At 44.5% G+C, this 13,442-nt stretch overlaps 1 protein-coding gene across 4 annotated transcripts in view; it reads right to left on the bottom strand.

Annotated features, from left to right (window-relative positions):
- Nucleotides 1–13,442, bottom strand: part of ASTN2 (astrotactin 2) — a 656,733-nt gene that overhangs the window by 214,660 nt on the left and 428,631 nt on the right. Inside the window, exon 1 of one of the 4 annotated variants that reach the window (XM_083422901.1) lies at nt 3,832–3,850. The exons of the other annotated variants lie outside the window; for them this stretch is intronic. The gene's annotated coding sequence lies outside the window, so the exon portion shown is untranslated. Of the gene's footprint in view, nt 1–3,831; nt 3,851–13,442 lie in introns of those variants that run through there. 4 annotated transcript variants of the gene reach the window in all.

Below are 13,442 nucleotides of genomic sequence, written 5' to 3'. Positions count from 1 at the left end.
ATATCTAAGTTATTATTATAATTGTAAAACCAATTTTCTGTCACACTGCTTAATAATGTGGAGTAACTGTGCAATAATCCCAGGTTAAATTTAGAATAATAAAATCTTAAGAGACAAGGAAAACCTCCTAGGTCAGCTAATTCCATGCCTAGCCATCAGCTGCAAGGTGAAGAGAACAGGGAGGTACAAAGAGAATCATGCCCGATTCTGGAAAGCTTACTATCCAGGCAGTGAGGGAAACCTGGAGACTTCCTCAACCCACCTTGACTTTAGGACTATAGAAGAGCTGGACTTTGGTGAGAAGCTCCCCATGCTACTAGACAGAATGCAGTAGGTATTGCTGGTGATAGGTATTCATTTGTCTCATACAAAATAGTGATACAGAGGAAGGCCAGGGAGCCTTCTACAGCCTGGGGCCCACATTCCTTTCTGGGTGACATGCCCAGTTATGGGCAGGGTCAGAGGCAAAAGTGGGCAGAGTGATGAATGAAACATTTACCTTTATACCGGCAGCCAAGAGTTCAGGGACACATTCCTCCCAGGCAAAAAACATTCAAGGACAGTGCAAAGCAGTTCTAGTGAGGAGTGTGGCCTGAGGACAGTTGTGAGGGCCACACAGAGAAGACTAGAGAGCCATATTCAGTGGCCAGGCCCAAGATTCCCTACCCCTGGCGAAGAGTGACACTTTATTATAGAAGCATACTCTACATCTAAGTTTGTACTAGGAGGGCGTCCATTCATGCGCCTTTGTCCTCCATGCCACATCAAGCATCTGAATTAGTTTCTCTTTTCTATGTTAACTCCCTCCATTCTAATCCTCTCATGGTCTTCCATGAAGACTTTCCTGGACTACTGCTGCTGCACCAGCTGTCTGGCATTCTTTGCCTTCAAAAACATCTAACATTGGAAAATCCAGGCCTGGTTTTAAAATAGCACCATCCTGCACGTGAGCACACCCAACTGTAGGACTGTCCTATGTGATGAAAGGCTCATGTTTTTTGTTTTCACCTATGTTGTGTTTTGCCAATTATGTAAATGTTTGAGGGGTTTTGCCAATTTCCCATTGCCAGCTCATACCGAGGTGCAATGGGAAAGCTCCACACCAAGAAATTTCCAATTTACTGCCTCTTTTTGTTTCCCATGACTAAACGGGAAATAGCTTGACGTGTCAGAGGTTCCATTTGGAAGAAGAAACTTACATTTGAGTCCTTCTTTTTTGTTCTCTAGGATAGCAGATCTATAAGCACAATGCTGTTAAATCGAATAACGAGGGGATGAAGGTTTTATGGTCAGATTTGCAGGGGTGGACTAGATGACCCTTGAGGTACCTTCCAACTTTACAATATTGGAGGGGGAGTCATGCTGATGTATATTGTGCTCTAGGAGGCTTAGTTTGGTCAGAATGGAGTATACACTTCTAGAGTTAATGTTTAATACATACTTCCGGTAAATGAACCACCATAGCCGCCAGAGGACTGTGGAAATTTGTGTCCCGGGCTTTTTAGACTTGTCTACCCGTGTACTATCTAAAACCAAAGTGGCGTATTGGTTGCCAGATGCGATGTTTTTTCAGCTCCCCCCCAAAAAAAGAATGGGTTTAGGTCTACTCCAGCCTTACTGGAGCTCAGGTGATGCTAGAAGTACCTGGATAAAAAGCTGGATAAAACTATTATAATACAGTGGTACCTTGGTTTACAAACTTAATCCATTCCGGAAGTCCGTTCTTAAACCAAAACCATTCTTAAACCGAGGCACACTTTCCCTAATGAGGCCTCCTGCTGCCAGTGCCCTTCCACCGTTTGGCTTCTGTTCTAAGACCAAGGTAAAGTTCGCTAACTGGGACACTACTTCTGGTTGTGCGGAGTTCGTAAACCGAATAGTTTGTGAACCGGGCTGTTCTTAAACCGAGGTACCACTATACTCACAACATATCTGCAGAGGGGGAAAATCTGTCTGAGTTATCTTTTTCATCTCCCTTTTTCACTGTCATTTAATATTAATACAAATATTGTTATTGTACTCCACTTCCTTTGGAACCGTCCCACATCCTGCTAGCAACACCACTACCACACCCCTTTCCATCAGCATCAAATCTTCATCCCTCCCACCATGGCTTGCCTATTTTTAGAACTGGCTCTTCCCAGTATCTCTTCTAAGTTGAGTGAAGGATGATCTGGCGCTTTGGTGGCAGGAGTTTCCTCCCTAACCATTCAGCCCAATTAACGCTGCTGCATGAGAAGGCCCCTTTTTGTGCTTGGTGATTATCTGTGAAAATGCAAATTTGAACTTCCTTCACCACAGCAAGCTAACAAGATAATGACTATTTTCACTCACTGAACAGATTACAAACATCTGTGGAGAAGATGCAGTGTGTTCTATGGTGCAGGAAAGGTGGGTGGAGAGCAAGCTATGGGAAGCTGTTTCTTTCCAGTTTTCTTAGGAAGTAAGAACACTTGGTAAGGGACGCGGGTGGTGCTGTGGGTTAAACCACAGAGCCTAGGACTTGCTGATCAGTAGGTCAGCAGTTCGAATCCCCATGATGGGGTGAGCTCCCGTTCCTCGGTCCCTGCTTCTGCCAACCTAGCAGTTCAAAAGCACGTCAAAGTGCAAGTAGATAAATAGGTACCGCTCCGGCAGGAAGGTAAACGGCGTTTCCATGCGTTGCTCTAGTTCCCCAGAAGCGGCTTAGTCATGCTGGCCACATGACCTGGAAGCTGTAAGCCGGCACCCTCGGCCAATAAAGCGAAATGAGCGCCGCAACCCCAGAGTCGGCCACGACTGGACCTAATGGTCAGGGGTCCCTTTACTTAAGAACACTTGGCAGGAACTACATGGCATGGAGGCAGGGAAACCCCCCAGCTCTAATAGTTATGTTCTACTTCCAGTCTTGGAGGTCATTTGCCTCTGGATTCCAGCTGATATGAATCACAGGTAGGGAGAATGTTGTCGCACTCCTTTTTGTGGGGTTCCCAGAGGCATCTGGTTGCTCACTGTGAGAACAAAGTGCTGGACTAGATGGACCATTGGCCCAGTGTTCTTACTCCACTGTCACAGAAGCTCTTTGCCAATGCTGTTGGGTTCAATCTGGCAGTGTTGGGGAACCTGTCATCCTCCAAATGTTGTGTAGCTGCAGCTCTTGTTACCATTTGCCAGGGTGAACGGAACAGGGAATTTGAGTCCATCAGCATATCAAGGGCCACATATTCCATGCTCCCTTGTTGCAACTGGGACCTAACCACTTCACCCATGACGGCTCATCCATACTTTCGCTTGTCTTATGCATAGAAAGTATAGGTCCAAGCAGTTCCCCCCTAGCCCTGCTTCTTTCCCAGGGAAAATCTGCTCTTTAGCTCAAAATCAGAGCAAACATCAATCTTGCTCAATCTCTGCTGGAAGAGCGTTCCATAACACAGAACCTGTGGCAGTAAATGCTTGACTTCTGATTGAGATCAATGAGGTCTCTGTAACATTTTTTTGTGGGCAGGGGGGCAGGACTCAGGCAGTCCCTAAGGTATCCTGGACAAAAGTTGTTCAGGGCTCTGTGTATCAACAAAAAAGCCTTGAACATCGCCTGCTAGCATATCAACTGACAGAGTATATGTTAGCAGACATGTCGCCCCACCAGCAGTCTAGCCACTGCATTCTGCCCCACTGGAGTTTCCAGACCAGTCCACAAGGTCATATAGGTATCCCACCCTTCTGTATTAAAATATACTTGGGGCTGCTTACATATTAACAATAATATAACAATATATGACAGCATATGAACAGCAGCAGCAGCACTTTAAAAGCAAAGAACATTAAAAGCAGCCAGTTTTTGGAAAATAGTACCTGGAATATGTCTTGAATTTACTAAAGGCACAGTTTTGCCTTATTCAGAGCAGCTATTCCATCTACTAGTTTACATTTCACACCCTTCACTGAAGATCTAAATAGCAAAACCAGACAAAGAGAATACAGACAATGACAAATTATGCTACGTAATGTTGCCCAATCTGTAGTTATTCAAAGCCTAGCATTTGGCAGGGGGACAGGTGGGAGGAGCCATACGTTAAATTAATATCAGACCCTTTCGGGTTCCCTCCTTATATTGTTTGCAGAGTTGGGCACAGTCAAAACGGATGAAAGCCCCAAAGATCTGCAGCTAATACACTGCCTTCTTACCACCTTAACCAATGCTGCGGAGGGTATGTGCAGCCTTGCAGAAACAAGTAAGGTGTTTACCCACTTGTGTTGCAGCAAGGCTCCCCTGACCTTGGGGAGCTCATCTGCATGCAGAGAAATGCAAAGGCCAAATTATCTAAAAGAGACGTTGGCACGGGCAAGAAGAGTCGGCTTGTTCAAAATGGATGTTGAGGAACTAATGCTGTTCTCGGATGGCAGGAGAGCTTTTTTTTTCGCACACTGCTTTGAATTTCCCTGCGTGAGCCTGCATATCAAGTGGGAGCCGACGGAGCCAGCCAATTGCCACGAGAGTACCGCTCCCCTGCTTAAACTGCAAAAGGCTCAGTTTTTCTCTCTAGCCAGCACGTCCCTCAGTCCAATCCTTCGGCACAGCATGTGTTGTGGAGGTATTAGCCCGGGTTCAAAAACTATCATTACCCTCCAACCAATATGTCCGAGGATTTAGAGCGCTGAACAGGTAATAGAATTGCGCGTGCACACATACAAAAACCCATAATAAAAGGGAATGAAATAGAAGCCAGCCCCGGGGAAGCAGATCTATCTATTATGCCAAGCTGAAGGGTAAGAGGTAAACAAGCTATTCAAGGCACCGAGAAATGTGGTGCTCTTCAGGGCAGGAATAATAAGCAGACCAATTATTCTTTTTACATTTAGGTACTGCAAAGGACCCCTCTTTTTAAAATCAATGAAATTAATTTAATGTTGTTACATGCTTTACATTTAATATTCCCCAAGAGCTATTCAAAATGTGCTCAAAGATCTAAAGGGACTTCCTTCATCCTGAGTTCAGAATCACAGGCTTTTGTTTGACAGGGTTGGTCAAAAAACCAGAGATACAAGACCTTTCCTGGAAATACATAACTAAGAGGTAAAGAGAAAGGACAAAATATTACCAAGCTAAATAATCCCACCTGACCCTTAATTGAACCCTTACACCAAGTCAGAGAATTAGTTCATCTAGCTTCATACTGTCTGCACAGACTGGCAGCAGCTCTCCAATGTTTAAAACAGGGCATGTTTAAAACAAGCCCTACTTGGGGATGCCGGGAGTTGAACCCGGGATCTTCTGCATGCAAAGGAGATGCTCTGTCATTCAGCAATGGTTTCCCCCCATAATGCTTCTACTTTTTTTGCTCATAAGATTTTATTAAGGTTTTTTTGTAATACATTAAGATAAACGAAACAAATCTAGACAAAAACAAAGAAAATGAAAATGTAGAGTCCTCTCTCAAAGGTAGATCTTAATCCTTTGATTAAGATCAAAGAAGGGGTGGACCCTCCCAGCTCTCACCTGGGAGCTTCCCTTTCTTCCCCCAGCCTCCCACCCTGGGAGATCTTCCCTTCCCTGCCTCTCACACAGGGACCTCATCAACCATCCATCACCTTCATGTGCGTACAATCCCCCATAATGCTTCTGCTGATCCTCAAGCTGCTTTTCCTCTGCACTGGATTTTACATTGCAAACTTCAGATGGGAGTCTTTTCTAGCCCTACGTGCTGAGCTATAGCCTTTCTTTTCACAATATCCTCATTCATATGCTGGCCTTTTAGCATGAGCCAACAAGCCAGACTCTCATAATTCTGCAGGCACACAGAAAGGACTAAGGGGGTGCACTACGTAAAGGGGCTTACAGTTCATGCCGCTCACTGCAAGGAAAGACATATGTCTACCATATGTTCACATTAAAAAAAAAACGGAACAGTTGTTGGTACTGCTCTAGGGCTTATGCTTAAGGAGTTAGCCTCACTTCTATTACAGTTAGGACAGGAGCACGACAGCAGCCACCAGGTTATAAATAAATGCACTTATTTAATTTTTTTTAACCTATATCCCACCCTTCCTCCTGAAGCAGCCCAGATACGTCACCCCTAACAAGGCCTAGCCTGCCAATGATAGGTTCCAAGATCATTGATATTGGGGAAGCCATTCTTTTAGGTACTTGGGTGCTAGTAGCGCATTGTCTTGGGCTCAGTAGCTTGCTGGCAGCCTGTGCAATGCTTTCAGGATTGGTGACACACAGTCCCACTGAGATGCCCCACTTACTATCCTAACATATGAGAATGGGGGAAATATCATTTGGTCTATCAATGGTTACTGACTACAATGACTATATGGAACTTCCAGGATCTGTCACAGGATGCCTCCGAGGGGAAAGAGACTTAATGCTGGCCACTAGACAAAGGCTTTTTACACCTGACTTGTCCCACCCTAGAACCCTAGGAGCCTTCAAAAGGAGTTGCTGCCACAGGCATTATGAGTAGAAGATATCTGAAGGTATCTGAAGAAGTGTGCATGCACATGAAAGCTCATACCAATAACAAACTTAGCTGGTCTCTAAGGTGCTACTGAAATGATTTTTTTTTTTTTATTTTGAGTAGAAGATTGTGAGCTATGGGGGTGGGGAGTGTGTGCATATGAATTCAGTGGTGCTTAGGTTATTTTTTGGTTGCTATTTTGTTAATGTTGTTTTATAGATTTAATTTTGTATAGATATGATATTGTTTTATAGATTATGACTGATGTAGTACTTTGTGAATCCTATAATATGACTTTTTTTGTAATAGTACTGTTTATCTTATTTTTTTAGTTGTTTTGTTAGTAGTGTTTTAGGGATGGCTATTGCTTTAGGGATGGCTACTGCTTTGTTATTCTATAAGATTTATGTCGTATTTGTTATGTTCTATTGCATTATTATTTATTGTTTGTAAGCTGCTTTGTGATTAATTTGAATGAAAAGTGGCATAGAAATATAATCAATCAATCAATTTCTGTCACTGGATAATAATTGTGGGAGTGGGATACTGATCTCATGGTCAGACCACAGCTGAAATACTGTGCCTGGTTCTGGGCGTCACAATTTAAGAAAGATATTGACAAGCTGGAACATGTGCAGAGGAGGACAACCAAGATGTTTAAGGGTCTGGAAACCAAGCCTTATGAGGAACAATTGAGGGAGCTTGGTATGTTGTTGTTTGTTGTTGTTGTTGTTGTTGCTGTTGTTGTATCCCACCCATCTGGCTGGGTTTCCCCCAGGCACTCTGGTCGGCGTACAGTAAATATAAAAAGGTAGTAAAATGTCAAACGTTAAAAACTTCTGGATACAGGGCTGCCTTCAGATGTCTTCTAAAAGTTGATTTGTGGTTGTTGTTTTTTGCCAATTATTTTTATTGATTTTCCAAATTATTACAAATCAAACCAAATTAATTCAGTTTAATACAATTTCTTTAATAAAAAAATGGTTTCCCACTCTCGTTATAGGATATGTCCAACATGTATCCTCACTGCTGTGTCAATTCTCATTTAGTCTCTAGATGACATCACTTCATATTTGCCAATAGTACTGGATTCATTCAGTTGCCCCTTTACAGCCCTGCAAACAGCTCAATTAAACCTTCGTGTATATAATCCAAATAGCATGTGTATTTTTCCCCCATTGAACTCCTTTTCCTACTCAAATCCTCTTACTCACTGTTCCAGTTGTAGATCTTTCCCTGGTTGAGTGTCTGTTTTGTATGTGTGTTCATTCAAGGATGCATAGCATTCCAATGATAACACAGCCACACAGCAATCCGTCTGACTGTAGCCAAACATGCAGAGCAAATCTTCCAGACCTTTTCTCTGAGCCATTGGATCCTACCCTGTTATGCCTTCCTCTCCAGTGCCGGTTGTAACACAAGTCTCTCTCAAATTCTGCCTCTCCTCGGCTCCATAGCAGTTAAGCTGCGGGTTATTTTTTCACTGCATTCCTTCTCTCACAACGCCCCATCTGGAGATGGTAATAAATATCACCCATTCACTCCTCGATCAAGGGGGATAAAGTGTTGACGTATAAAGCTGTGTTGACGTACAAAGCCGTATTGAATTCCTTGTAAAACATAAATCAAATGTATTCCCCTCCTTCTCATCCAAGAAGAAACATACAAACAACTACACATGCCTCTTTCCATTGTACAGGGGGGGGGGGGCAGAGGGAAAGGAAACCATATCCAATAATCATAAGAAAACATCAAGCACCCTGCCTTCCTCTTTCCCCATTCATGCCTGTTGCAGGAATTTTTCAAAGCTTTAAAATATTCAAATACTTTCAAAAGTATCAGTTCTTTCAGCAACTGATTAATCGCAGCCTGTTTGCATATCCTGCTTCAGAAATGCCTCATGATTCATCCAATTAGCTGAATTAAGGAGGAAGATTTCCACAAATCATGCTGGGAAATGGAGGCTCATTCCTTGGCAGGGGCTTGCTCCCAGGTTACTCCTGTTCTGCCTCCCAAAGTAGCAGACATGGGTTCACATGGCGCTGCGGGTGCCACAGTCTTTCTAGTAACCCTGGAAAGTTTTGGGAGGATTTATGCCTCATTTCCTCCCTCCCCACTGCCTGAACTTCTTCACAGCTCCTGGAGGGGTGGCAGAGAATGTCCACCATTAAATGTGGGGGGTGGCCAGAAACCCTAAAGTTGTGTAGTTCTTTATCTTCTTGAAATCTGACGGGTGGGCATTCCCCAGGGAGGGCGCCACTGCCAAGAAGGCCTTCTCCCTGGTTCCCTGTAACTTCTCACAGTGAGGGAACAGCCAGAAGACCCTCAGAGGGGGACCTCAGTGTCTGGGCTGAGCGATGGGGGTGGAAATGCTTCTTCAGGTATACTGGACTGAGACCATTTAGCTTGGAAAAGAGGAGACTAAGAGAAGATATGACAGCCATCTCCAATATTTCAAGGACTGTCACAAGGAAGACAGAGAAAGCTTGTTTTCTCCTGCTCTGGAGGTAGGACATGAACCAATGGCTTCAGGTTACAAGAAAGGAGATTCCAACTAAACATCAGGAAGAACTTTCTAACAATAAGAGCTGTTTGACAGAGGAATGGTCTCACTTGAGAAGTTATGGACTCTCCTTCCTTGCATTTTTTAAAGCAGAGGTTGGATGGCCATCTGTCATGGATGTTTTGGTTAGTTTCCTGCATGGCAGGGGGTTGGACATAGAATCATAGGGTTGGAAGGGACCCTGAGGATCCTCTAGTCCAACCCCCTGCAATACAGGAATATGCAGCTGCCCATACAGTGATTGAACCTGCAACCTTGGAATCATCAGCACCATGCCCTAACCAACTGAGCTATCCAAGCTAACCTGTTAGTCACTGTGAGAATGAAATGCTAGATATATCAGGAGTGAGGAACTGCAGGGAACCGCGAGAAAGCAAAGAACATCAGATGCTCTATCCTATTTTGCCTCTGTCACTGCCCATCACTGGCATATGGTCTCCACATGGATGGACCTTGGTAATATGGCATCCTGTGTGAGGCCGAAATTAGATGATCCTCACCAGAGCTGCCTTCCCAAAGATGGGTAAGGGAGGTGCTGGGTTTTGGGAAGGAGGTCTTCCGTCTCCTTCTCAAAGCTGGGCAAGCACTAAGTAGGCTTTGGGCAGCAGGCGGGCACATTCTAGGACCCTGCTACAGCTCTCATGCCTCCATCCCAAAGCCCAGTGCCTCTGGCTCAGAGCTCTGTGCAGGGCAACCAGCCAAGATGCCCTAAATCAGCCTGTCTCTGGAAGGTTTTCCATAAAGAAAGGTGGGCCCCATTGTCTTGTTGTTGCTGTTGTTAATGTATAGAGGTGCCTTTGGTCTGATTGAGCAGGGCTCTTCTTTATGTTCTTAAAGGGCAATGAGGTGAGGTAGGGATGTATAGCCCAAGGTTTCATTTTCTTAAGAGCAGGTTCAGTTTGGGCCATGTGAATAATCCATAAGTGAAACCAGAAGAAAGAAAGTAGGTGATAAGGAAGGGTGGGGTCTGGGGAAAGGATGTCGGGGGAGGGGGAAAACGACACTGCTTGCCAGCTCATGGTTGCAGAAATTGCTCTCTAGCTGTCATGCATGACCCATAATCATCATGGAGTTTTATTGAGAAGCAACAGTGAGGGAGATGCCAAGTGACAGCTTTAAAATTAACTTGCCAAAACTTCCCATCAATATTATGACAATTCCTCCCTCGTCGGTTCAGTGACCCAACATGAAGCATGACAACATTAACATAACTTTGCTGAAACAAAAGCCTGCCATTCTGGAACTGAATAGTCAGGGTTACTATATAAAGACACCCCCCTCCTCCCTGGAAGAGGGGGGGGGGAGGTGAACTGAATTTTTGTGAATTTTGACTCACATGCTTAAATTGTTTGTGTTTAATCAGCACAGGGGTGGAATTTTGTCAAATAAAAAAGCAAACAACATGAAAAGGAAATTGAAAATGAGTTGTTTTGTCCAGTGTTGTTTTCATATTAAATATATCTCACAGAGAGCTGTGGAAAAGCTGCTTCATCCCCCGCCCCCAACCACCAAGAAAGGAGATTTTGACTAAGCCTTAGGAAGAACTTCCTGGCAGTAAGAGCTGTTTGACAGTGGAACATAAAGCCTCCTAATGTGGTGGACTCTCTACTGAATGTTTTTTAAACAGAGGTTGGCCTCCATACGTTGTTGGACTACAACTCCCATCACCCCCATGCATAATGCCAGCAGGGGCTGATGGGAGCTGGATTCCAACAACATATGGAGCTCCCCCACCCCCCAGACCTAGAGGTTATGATGAAGTAGTAAATAAATTCTATCATTATCATCATCTTTATAGTGTACAGTGGTACCTCGGGTTAAGAACTTAATTCTTTCTGGAGGTCCATTCTTAACCTGAAATTGTTCTTAACCTGAGCTACCACTTTAGCTAATGGGGCCTCCCGCTGCCACTGTGCCGCCAGAGCATGATTTCTGTTCTCATCCTGAAGCAAAGTTCTTAACCCGAGGTATTATTTCTGGGTTAGCTGAATCTGTAACCTGAAGTGTCTGTAACCCGAGGTACCACTGTAGACAATGCTGAGTTAGATGGACCAATGGTCAGACTTGGTGTGAATCAACTACCCAGCAGTATTCCTAGGTACTACCTGATAAAGGTGCTCAGGGTAGATTCCTGCAGTATCGACTGTTGCTTCCCTGCCATGCCATCTTGCACAGTGGGTTGTGATTATTCTATTTATTATGGAAACTGAAGCTACTAAGGCACAGGAAGCAGGCTGACTCATCCATGTAGCTAAAGGGATCCAAGGAGCTGTAAATCCCTTTAAAAGATGCAGCCCCCCTGTTCCACTTTGTTGAAAAAGGCTTTTAATCCCCGGCATTAGGGCAGCTTCCTGCTATGTTTCACTTGCATCAAATTAAGGGCTGTGCAAACAGCTGGTGTCCTTAATGCTCAGAGAGGGGTTCTTGAATATCTTAACCGGGATCTTTGGCACAAACAAGATAAAAAAACAGAAACAAAAACAAAAAACCTAAAAAGCAAAGCATTCCCAATCACAGGGAGATACGCAAACAGCTTATGTATCCTTCACAGAGTGCTTTATAACCCATATGCCATTTATTTTAAATGCAGTCTTGGGTGGAAGGCTGTATTTATTGCTCTTCTTCCATTGGGAAACTGAGGGAAGAGAAAACAAGAATTGAGTAACAAAGCTCAAACAAATAGCAGGGGAAGGAAAAAGTCTCCAGAGTTGGGGCTTTAACTGCAGATAAAATATAACTGAGTGGAGAGTGTCCATCTTTCCCCACAGAGTGTATGTAGAGGGGAAGGCCCTCCTCCTCCAGAGGACACGCAGATGTATGGGGGTTCCCTTGCTGAAGCTGTAGAACAGGAGTAGAAAACCAATGAACTCAGCTACACTGACAAAGAAAAAAATGCTTTATATGTGCTGTATGGGACGCAGGTGGCGCTGTGGGTTAAACCACAGAGCCTAGGACTTGCCGATCAGAAGGTCGGTAGTTCAAATCCCCACGACAGGGAGAGCTCCTGTTGCTCGGTCCCTGCTCCTGCCAACCTAGCAATTTGAAAGCACGTTAAAGTGTAAGTAGATAAATAGGTACCACTCTGGCGGGAAGGTAAACGACGTTTCCATGCGCTGCTCTGCTTCGCCAGAAAGCGGTTTAGTCATGCTGGCCACATGACCCGGAACAACTGTATGTGGCAAATGTCGGCTCCCTCGGCCAGTAAAGCAAGATGAGTGCCACAACCCCAGAGTGGGTCATGACTGGACCTAATGGTCAGGGGTCCCTTTACCTTTACCTATATGTGCTGTATATGCATTATAACACTGTGACACCAGATGGTGCTGTGGAGTTCCACTTTTGCCAAATCAATTTCTTATACAGTGGTACCTTGGGTTAAGAACTTAATTCATTCAGGAGGTCAGTTCTTAACCTGAAACTGTTCTTAACCTGAGGTACCACTTTAACTAATGGGGCCTCCCGCTGCCGCCATGCCACCACTGCACGATTTCTGTTCTCATCCTGAGGCAAGGTTCTTAACCCGAGGTACTACTTCTGGGTTAACGGAGTCTGTAACCTGAAGCGTCTGTAAGCCAAGGTACCACTGTACAAAGTTTACAATGTGTTTAACTGAAACACTTCTTTGATGTGTCTGGATCCAGCCCATGACTCTTCAAGATGTTGCTGAACTAGAAGTTCCATCACCTCTGACCATCGGCCATGCTGGCTGGAGCTGATTTCAGAGGCTGTGTTGCCAAAGATAGGCAAAATATTTTTTTCCAGGGATTTCCCTCTTCTGTTTACCAACATGTTATTTTTTTGGCTAATGGAGGGAAGTCCACAGCTTACTCCTCTGGACTGGGGTAAAATGTGATGTCAGAAATACTAAATATGGTGTCCATTTGCAAAGCAGAATAGTATGAAGAGCTGTTTCTTGGTTTACTTTTATTTATGACAGATACACATGAAATTTGTCAGAATGTTACAATTTCTGCCCCAGGACCCATCAGCAAAAATGTAATGTCAAAAATGGTCTGGACCACAGGTCCAGTGGCGTAGCGTGGGGGGTGCAGGGGGGCCCGGCCGCACCGGGCGCAACATCTGGCGGGGGGCGCGCTCGCACTCGCAGCTCTCTGAGTGCTAAAATCCATGGGTTAGGGGGGCGCAAATTACTTGCCTTGCCCCGGGTGCTGACAACCCATGCTACGCCACTGCATAGGTCTATATCAATAAGCTGTGAAACTGCTGTGAGCAGCTACGAAATATTTTATAGACATGAAAAATCAATATTTAACCTCACACAGCTGTGAAACTCACTGGGTAGCCTTGGACAGGTCACTAGCTCTCAGGCTAACCCACTTCACAGGGTTGTTGGGAAGGTCTTCTAAGCTGCCAGAAAGAAAGGCACTGGATTTCTAAGAATTTCAGCTTGCATTTCAGATTTCTAAACATTGTGGTTA

The sequence above is a fragment of the Podarcis tiliguerta genome, assembly GCF_965153285.1.
Source record: "Podarcis tiliguerta genome assembly, chromosome: Z".
In the NCBI taxonomy this organism is placed as follows: Eukaryota; Metazoa; Chordata; class Lepidosauria; order Squamata; family Lacertidae; genus Podarcis; species Podarcis tiliguerta.
Note: the sequence above shows the minus strand (reverse complement) of the source record. Positions and strands in the feature narration are given on the sequence as shown.